This window comes from Sus scrofa, chromosome X (genome assembly GCF_054392235.1).
Source record: "Sus scrofa isolate SSC_HxYL_T2T_F1_AM1 chromosome X, Sscrofa_HxYL_maternal_Yorkshire_Landrace_v2.0, whole genome shotgun sequence".
NCBI lineage: Eukaryota > Metazoa > Chordata > Mammalia > Artiodactyla > Suidae > Sus > Sus scrofa.
In genome coordinates, this window is record NC_139401.1 from 44,624,414 (window position 1) to 44,633,577 (window position 9,164).

At 44.5% G+C, this 9,164-nt stretch overlaps 2 long non-coding RNA genes across 2 annotated transcripts in view; one reads left to right on the forward strand and one right to left on the reverse strand.

Annotated features, from left to right (window-relative positions):
* The window catches only part of LOC110257771 (uncharacterized), a 50,869-nt gene extending 46,303 nt beyond the window's left edge, over positions 1-4,566 (forward strand). The window contains exon 4 of the long non-coding RNA XR_014835347.1: positions 105-4,566. This is a non-coding gene — a long non-coding RNA (uncharacterized LOC110257771). The remainder of the gene's footprint in view (positions 1-104) is intronic.
* Positions 4,567-5,393: 827 nt separating this feature from the next.
* LOC146394573 (uncharacterized) lies at positions 5,394-6,939 on the reverse strand. Its single transcript, XR_014835338.1, has 3 exons — positions 6,732-6,939; positions 6,352-6,386; positions 5,394-5,690 (listed from the first exon to the last, which is right to left on the reverse strand). It is a non-coding gene; the product is annotated as an uncharacterized LOC146394573 (long non-coding RNA).
* Between the last annotated feature and the right edge of the window lie 2,225 nt (positions 6,940-9,164).

Here is a 9,164-nt window from a genome sequence, read left to right on the forward strand (position 1 = left end):
ATAGGCACCCCTTGGGCCAAAGGAGGAGAAAAACCAGCATTTAGGGCTTGCCATTTTGCTCTTTTGAGGTTTGTTTTTTGTTTTGTTTTGTTTTGTTTTTAAAGGCACCACTTGAAGTAGCTATAAATTAAATCCAGAAGACCAAATTGCAAACGCTACTATTTCCCCAGCACAAAATAGTATCCACAGAACAGAGAGGTGGAATATGATGGAAAGTCTTCACGGAAGAAAAGCAATGTTCTTTTCCCTCTGTTACTCTGTGGGTCACCCTCACTGTGGGATTTGGGGCCCATGGCTGGGAGAAGAGAGCGTGTATACCTTGAGAATAATAGCCAAACAGTTGCCATCGAAGACGTTATGTAAGAAAAGAGAATGTGGAGCTGTCGTCATGGCGCAGTGATTAACGAATCTGACTAGGAACCATGAGGTTGCGGGTTCGATCCCTGGCCTTGCTCAGTGGGTTAAGGATCTGCCATGAGCTGGGGTGTAGGTTGCAGACGTGGCTCGGATCCCGCGTTGCTGTGGCTCTGGCGTAGGCTGGCGGCTACAGCTCCGATTAGACCCCTAGCCTGGGGACCTCCATATGCCGCGGGAAGCGGCCCTAGAAAAGGCAAAAAAAGAAAAAGAAAGAGAATGCTTTAAATGTATATCAGGTTTGAGAATCGGGTACTGCAAGCGAACATTTTCACAGAAAATTGTTTATGTCAGAGATGATGCCCAAGCTTTCAAACATCCTGGCTGTATAAACATTCAGGGGAAATCAATATAGACGTCACGGATAATTCACAGGAAGTAGTTTGTGATCCTATTTGGATACTTTCACAAACGTTTTCCTAAGAAAAACCATAGAAAATAAAGTTAGTCACAGAATAACCGGATACACTGATAAATAACCCTCAGAAATATTCCAGGCGTAAGATCTCGCTGCTTTCCTCTATCTCTTTAGCCTGTGAAAAACTCGTCTTCATTACCACTTAAAGTGTCAGGTATTACAAAACTCAAAATACACACTTTTGATAGGAGGCAACTGATGGTAAAGAGAGAAAAAAGTGGAGTTCCTTTTGTGGCGCAGGAAATGAATCGGACTAGGAACCATGAAGTTGTGGGTTCGATCCCTGGCCTCGCTCAGTGGGTTGAGGATCTGGCGTTGCCATGAGCTGTGGTGTAGGTGGCAGAGGCGGCTCGGTTCTGGTGTTGCTGTGGCTGTGGTGTAGGCTGACAAGCTGTAGGTCCGATTCGACCCCTAGCCTGGGAACCTCCATGTGCCACCAGTGAGGCCCTAAAAAAGGCAAAAAAAAAAAAAAAAACAAAAAAAAAAAAAAAGAGAGAGAGAAAAAAGTTTTGGGTAGCAATGCTGTGGTTTATCACGTGCTGCACAGATCCAGTGTGAATTTCCCTTTTTTGATTTATAGATTCAAATTGCAAACATAAAAATCAAACAGTTTGAACAATGCCCCTGCCCCCCCCACCATGATTTCTGTCTTTGCTTTTCTCTACTTGATTTCACTGGGAGACTAGCCTAGTGCCTCTCTCTGATACCTCAGGAGTCCCTGGGCCTCTGTTATTAGCCCCGAAGGCATGGAATGGAGAAGTCATTTTCCTTAATTGACCATGACTTTATAGTCAGTGGTCTGTAGTCTTCTAAGCAGGGCCATGTGGGAGTAAGGAAAAATGAATTTTCCAGAATAATGGGAAAGTCTGAATCCAGGGAATTTTCCTGGACTGCCTGGATCCAGTAAGGCAACACTGCAGATGAGCAAAGCAGCAGCCCTCAGGGCAGCACACCTTAAACACATGATCATAAGGGTTTTCCTTGTTGTCTTCCAAAATAAGCAACATATTAGAGGAGCCTCTATGGAGATCTCTAATCGCTGCTCAGACAGCACAATGTTAAACCATGTGTTTAATAGAAACAGGGGGAAAATAATCCAATAACTCATTTCCTGAGCAGTCAAAGTCAAGCAAAGCAATACAAATAGTGGTATAGCTGAGGAAAAACTTCCTCTACCCTCTTATGTTCAGTTCTTGGGGCCTGTGAATTAAGCTGACAAAAGACTGATTAACAGGAGGAAAGGCATACTTTCTTTATTGATGTTAATAGTTTTATGTGCACAGGCGCTTTGCAGAAAAGAAGTGAAAGCCAAAGGCAGTTAGATCTTTTAACAAAGGGCAAGGGGTTTGGACTCCCAGGAGCAGTAAACTGTAGGAAAGAAACTAGGAAATGTACGGTAGATAAGGGTTGTTCAGTAAGATTTGTTATGTAGACTCAAGTTCTTCTCCTCTGATAAAGAGTTTTGTCCTCTTCCTGGTATGGCAGAAGGGGACACCTTTATAAATGGAAGTTTATGTCACTTTTACCATGAGAAATTTATGCCCTGCTTTTAAGCAGAAAGGGTCATTTCTTCCTGTGTCTGCTGCTTCTTAGTTCCCCTCAGCTCAAAAATCATCTGTGTCACAGTGGCATATTTTAGGGTAGCATATTCTGATCCCCTTCATTGGTGACTATATCTTTACCTGCAAGGCAATCAGTTTCATCTTTCCTCTGCAGAAGGTAGAGAGCAACAGGACACAGGAACCAATGGGAAACTCCCAGAAAGTTGAGGCACAGGATTAGGTTCCTATCACGTTACCGCTTTGTCCATCTTCTTCTCTCCCCCAGTCTCTTTTCAGGATGTAAGATGCTAAATTTTGACTCTCTTCACCCCACCTTAAGATGTAGCTTTGGGACAGCAGAGCAGTTGTGGCCCATAGCTAACTCTTTTTTTTTTTTTTTAATTTTTTGTTTTGTTTTGCTTCTCGGGTCCACATCTGAGACATATGGAGGTCAAATTGGAGCTACAGCTGCTGGCCTACACCATGCCGCAGTAACTCGGGATCCTTAACCCGCTGAACGACGCCAGGGATCAAGCCCACAACCACTTGGTTACTAGTTGGATTCGTTTCCACTGTGCCCCAATGGGAACTCCCGCCCGCAGGCAGCTCTTGATCAAGGACCCTCTTTCTCAGCCCCTTCCTGGAACACCTCCTCTTCGGCTCCCATCCCTGCTTTTGGCTTCCCCAGGCCTCTGAATCCTTTTCTTAGATGGGGGAAGTTGACCTCCTCTACCACGGCCTCTATCTAGCTCTCTAGGCTGTGATAGAAGTTCACTTCCTTGGTCCAGGGGTATGAGCATTTTAAAGACCCGCAAAACATGTTGATGCCTTCTCACTGAAGGGGATTAGACTACGACACCCCAAATTATACCACTTTGGCATAAGGATTATTTTGAACCCAAGGCAATTGTGAAAAGGCAAACGCAAGCAGAGTTCTCTGCCTAGAAGTAGGGCATAAATTCCCCTTGTGAAGATGTCCCGCTCTGCCATCCCAGGGGAGAGGAGAACAGTACTTATGACTGAGACAGAGAAGGTACCAAGATGAGTCTGCATAAACAAACCTATTAAATAGGCTTTATCTACCATTAGTTTCCCCCACATACTTCCTAGTCACCTTCCCACAGTTTATTGTCCTAAAAGCTCAGCACCTCTTTCCTTTATCTAGTCACTTCTGCACAATTTATCACCCTTTGTTAAAATGGTATATAAGCACTCAAGCCTAATAACTGCTTTGGGATTTCACTTCTTTTCTGTGAAGCCCCCACGAATGTATAAAAAATATTAACCTCAATTGCTCCTGCGAATGTCTTGTTTCTCAGTTTAACTCGTGGGTCTCAGATACAGAACAGAAGAGGATGCAGTAAAAGTTTTTCGCCCCTAAATTGTTGTCTGGCTCTCTGTCTGTCTAGTTGATAAATACGTATTGACTAAGCAACTGCCAGAAGAGCCTCCCTGTACCAGAGCATGTGACAAGGAAGAACTCTCAGCTCAGAGGCAGCTGTGCCAGGCTTCTCTGCCCAAGCTTAGCAGCGAGTCTTAATGACTAGCCATGAGAGCCAAGTGTAAAAGGACATAGCTTCTCTTTAGAGAGCTCCAAGATACCATCCACCTCTGTCCCAGCCCAGGGAAAGGGGGTGGGGGTGGGTGGGAAGTGCCTCAAGCACTGAGGAGGGGGGCGTGCAGGGGCCAAATGGGTAATGAGTCAGAAAGGAATGCCTGCTAACCCACACTCTCATACCTGCATGCCACCGTGAAGAGAGCCCCGCGTAAATTCCTGTACACATACCGGGGTCTCACACGTACTTCTGCGGGCAATTTTTCCATGGGAGAATCTGCCCTGTGCTTTACAGAACAGTAAGTAGGTCACCTATTTGCTTTCGGATAGAACTCGCCAAAAGTGTGCTGTCAATGTGATAGCCTTTTTTCCTCTCATGCTTTCTCAGCATCACCAGCCTTGACTTTCTTCATGAGATAACAGAGTGAAATTCATGCAGTGGCCCCATAATCACTGCTCCAGAGGAAAGTGGGGGGAGGAGGGCTCAATCAAAGCTTGAGCGCGCTAGTGGGTTTGGGTGTTTTCAGTTGTCTTTACAGAAATGAGCCTAGAACGACATTTCCCGCATTTGAAAACAGATGCTTTTTAGAGTCGGTTTCTTCTGCAACAATATAAAAATAAGACATTAAATCCAGAAATGAGAAGTAATTCTCCACCTTGGTTTTGTTTTGAAATCTCCACTTAGATGCGGGTTTAGGGGAAAGAGCGCCATCTAAAGAGCCTACCTTTCCCTCTGTTACTTTAGATAGCAGGTCAGAGTTAGTACTTTTAGAAAGCTTAACTTAATGTCTTTGATGCAATAGAGGAAAAAAAGAAAAACATACTTTCTGAGCAGTAAAAACTAGGCTATCCCTATTCTTTGTTTCCCATGATGCAATGGGTCACTTTGGAGAGTCTCAGCAAAATAAAGCCAGAATGGCCATCAGGATTGTTGCAGGAATTAAGCCTCTGTCTGCTGGTGCAGAATTGAAATGCAGAGACAGTGTTTTGGGTAAAGGAGAAAAAAAACAGCTTTATTGCTTTGCCTGGCAAAGGAGGGTCACAGCAGGCTAATGCCCTAAAGACTGTGCCGCGCCCCTTCCCCCACCCCCATTAGAAAGAATTGTGAGGAGTTTTATAGTAAAAAGGAGAAAAACAGGTTTTCACATAGGAATCGGGATTGGGACAAACAGGCATTCTTCTTTCGGTGGGGGGTTTTAGTCATCAAAGCTGGAGTCAGGAGATCGAGGTATGATCATGGCGGTGGTCTTCTGGGTTATTGCCTAGAATAACAGTACTTGCGAAAAGGGCATATTGATCAGAAATTAGAACAAACAAGGACGATTCCTGAAAAACATCATGTGCTAATAATCTTTAACCCACAGGCAGTTATGCTCAGGGTGCCTAATCTTTAGCTTACAGGTGATTGTGTTTAGGGTGCAATTAAGCCAGGGAGAAGGACAAGGAAGGACTCTAAGCTGTTCAATTTTATTTTATTTTATTTTATTTTATTTTATTTTATTTAGGGCCACTCCCGCGGCATATGGAGGTTCCCAGGCTAGGGGTCTAATCAGAGCTACAGCTGCCGGCCTGCGCCACAGCCACAGCAACACCAGATCCGAGCCACATCTGCGACCTACACCACAGCTCACGACAGCGCCAGATCGTTAACCTCCTGAGCGAGGCCACGGATCGAACCTGCAACCTCGTAGTTCCTAGTCGGATTCGTTTCCAGTACCCCACGATGGGAACTCCAAGCTGTTCAATTTTAAAGTATTCATTTCTAAAAGAAGCATAAGGAATAACCTATATCGTTATGTGTACTCCTTGAGAGGGCCCCAGGACCCTGCCCCAAGGCTGTACTGTCGTTGCTTGACTGTTCCTCTCTTGTCTTTACATCCCCTTCCTTCCCCATTAGCAGCTGGCTGAACCTGTCCCCAGGAACTCAGGGAAGGTCATGGTGGCTGAATGAGGCCCATTTCCTAAGGACAAGACATGGGGAACACAGAAAGACTTTTGTGCCCAGGAGCGCCACAGGGCCCTGCTCAGTTTCAGAATTAAGGCATTTGCTGGCCAAAACAGCTGCAGAGCAAATGGATTTTCCATCCCAAGTTGCCATCCTCCTAGTGTTTTCTCTTTAGAGCAAGAGGTGTGACAGAGAGCAAGAGGTCATGGGCAAGGCAGCAGCTTTGTCGTCCTTCTGCTCTTGCCAAGGAATAACCCAACCAGGATTCTATGCATTTGCATGTGACAAAAAAAAAAAAAAACAAAAGTAAGGTAGAAAATTGTGGAAGGTGGGACTCAAGATTGCCAAAGATTCTCAAACCCACCTTCATCTTTGGTTAAAAAAGTACATATACGGTTCTTTTGGGGGTGGGGGGTCTTCCCCTAACGGGGCAGAGGCAGAGCAGGAGCAGAGGTAAGCAAGTGGAGGGGACACTTACCTTAAGGCAATAAGGAGAAGGCAGACTTTCTTGCCCTGGTAGAGAAAGTTCATACTTCAGTGGAAAACTCTTAATTGCCTATAGCCCTTACTTCCTACGGGAGTTATTTCCGAACTCTGTAAGTTGTAAGAAGGGATAGACGTGTAAATTCTGTTCTGTCTGGTTCAATGGACTTCCTTCCCCGGCTGGGGAGGGGCGGAGAGAGCAACAGTTTGCCTCCATTTGTAATTCGTTTCAACCTTCTTTACTCCCTATCAATGCGGGCTGCTGCTTTTTTAAAATCAGTTATAACCCGTGCCTGGTCCCCTCAGTTATTATGAGTAAAATAAACTCTTTAACACGTGTTCGCTTTTATGTCTGTGCGAGGGTCACGATTTTACCTGGGCTCTAAAATGGCTCTTGTAACAACCTTGAAAGACTGCTTTCCGGGGTAGCAGCAGAAGGCAACGCGGCGGAGGCCTTCAGGCTGCAGGAGGCTGGTGCCAGTCATCCGATCTGCAGGTGAGGGGAGCACATGGGCTCTTTGCCCTTTCTCCGCTCTAATCTTACACGTTAATGCCACCCTCCAAAACCTGGATTTGGTCCCCTTTCAGGAGACGGCATCCTTCCCATTTTCAAAGGCATTCTCTCAGCTTGCAGGTTTCCCACGCTCTCGATTTGCAGATCGCTGCGTGGGAGAGCTGCAGTTTCACCCAGTGGGCAGGGCTGGGTTTCTGTTAGCCTGCCTGCAACCCCCTGCGCTCTGCCAACACACAATGATCAGTGGCATTCCTGAAATTCCTGCCATAGCAGAGAAGCCAGGCTTGGCCCCGAGAACGCCCTTGAACTGTGGTTCTGACCCTAATGGGGCATTTATCTTTCATTCGCAGCCAGAGGTTAGGACCTATTTATGTAAATCCTCCACCAAGGGTCAATTCATCTTGACTCCCTGGTTTTCATTTCTCTAATTGTCTCAGGTATTTTTTAGACCCCTTGGAAACTCTTCATTCAGTGAAAAGCTTTGGGGTCAGTAAGAATTCGGTTACAAAAGGGAAGGGGTGGAGGGCTGGAAGGGTTGAGGAGGCTTCCTTTGAAGTGTTCTAAGAAGCTTTCAGAGGCCACCCAGTTGACAAAGTAAAAACAGCAGTGACCTTATGCACCCCATTTTATTCACGGAAAGTAAGCTTTCTTGAAATGGTATCTCCACCTAAAAAGTTGCTTAGAGCACACATTGTCCAATTTCAGTTTCCTAGAGCACATATTGTCTGCTCTCAGCGGTGGTAAGGGGTTGGGAAAGGAGCTATTAGAATTGAGGGCCTATGGGCTGGTGCTGGCTCGGCAGACAATTGTTCCCGCTTAATAGGCCCCAGCACCCTCCCAGCTTTGCATTTTAAAAGGGGGCCCCAGAATAGTGAGAAAATACTTGAGTCCTAAGCCTGACCCAGGTTACAGGGATTTCAGGCCACACGGGAAGCCAGCAGGGGAGATATTTAGAGGTCAGCAGGTCTTTGGGGGGCCCTCAAATCATTCTTGATTGAGAGCCTTGTGCTCTAGCCTGCAACTCACAGCAGTGAAGACTTGGGAGGGAAGGAATCGCTTGGGAAGCAGCTCAACTGTTTAACAACCCTGATGGTGAATTTCTCTTTCTTTGCTAATTGGATTTTCATCTTCTGTACCTTAAGCCTGTTGAAATTTTTTTTTTCATGCTCCATTTTCAATAGAGAAGTGGGCAGAATCTTCTTTTTTAAAAAAACAACTTTTTTCTTTATTTTCCTTCAACGTTTTAGCGTGAAAAAATGTCAAACATACAGGAAAGCTGAACTATTTGTTCAACTGTTTGTTCAACTCCTATTTGAAACGTAAACACCCCATATACCCACCATTTAAATTCAACAAATGCTAAACTTTTGGTATATTTGCCTTATCTATATACACATTATACATACATATTTACTCTCTGTATGTTTGCATATATATTTTTTTTGCTGATTTATTTAAAATTGGAGACATCATGACACTTCGGCCCAAACACTTCAGCCAGCATATCCTAATATACGTTCATTCTCATATATAACTATCATAACATGAGCACCCCTAAAAAATTAACAGTAATTCATAATATCATTTCACTTTTAGAATACCCAGTCCGTATTCGAATAGCCCCAATTTCCATCATAATGTCTTATAACAGTTTCTTTTTTAAAACCAGGATCCAATCACAATTCATACATTTGGTTTCTTTAGTCTTTTTGGAATAGTCCCCCTACATCTTTATTTAAATGGCATTATCTTTTTGAAGAGACTTTATAGAAAAGTCTCACATTCTGGACTTGTCTGATTATTTCCCTGTGGTGATACTTACCTTGTTCTTCTATCTCCCATATTTCCTGATGTTAAGAGTTGTATTATGTCTGTGCCCTGAAATCATAAGTTGAAGCTGAAGGGGAGCAGAATTTGTCATCTTAAAATATGCCTCTTTGGGGAGTTCCCTTTGTGGCTCAGCAGGTTAAGAACCTGACTAGTATCCATGAGGATGCAGTTAGATTCCTGGCCTCACATAAGGATCCCAAATCCCTGCATGTTGTGGCATAGGTTGCAGGTGCAGCTTGGATCTGGCATCGCTGTGGCTGTGGTGTAGGTTGGCACTTGCAACTTTGATCCAACCCCTAGCGTGGGAACTTCCATATGCCGCAGGTACAGCCCTAAAAAAAAAAAAAACAAAAAAAAACAAAGCCTCTTTGGCATAAGGACTATTTTGGGCTGATTATTTTTTTTTAAGAAAAAGCAGATAGGAAAAGCTCTGAAAACCAAGTAAAAGTTACTCTTTGTAAGGG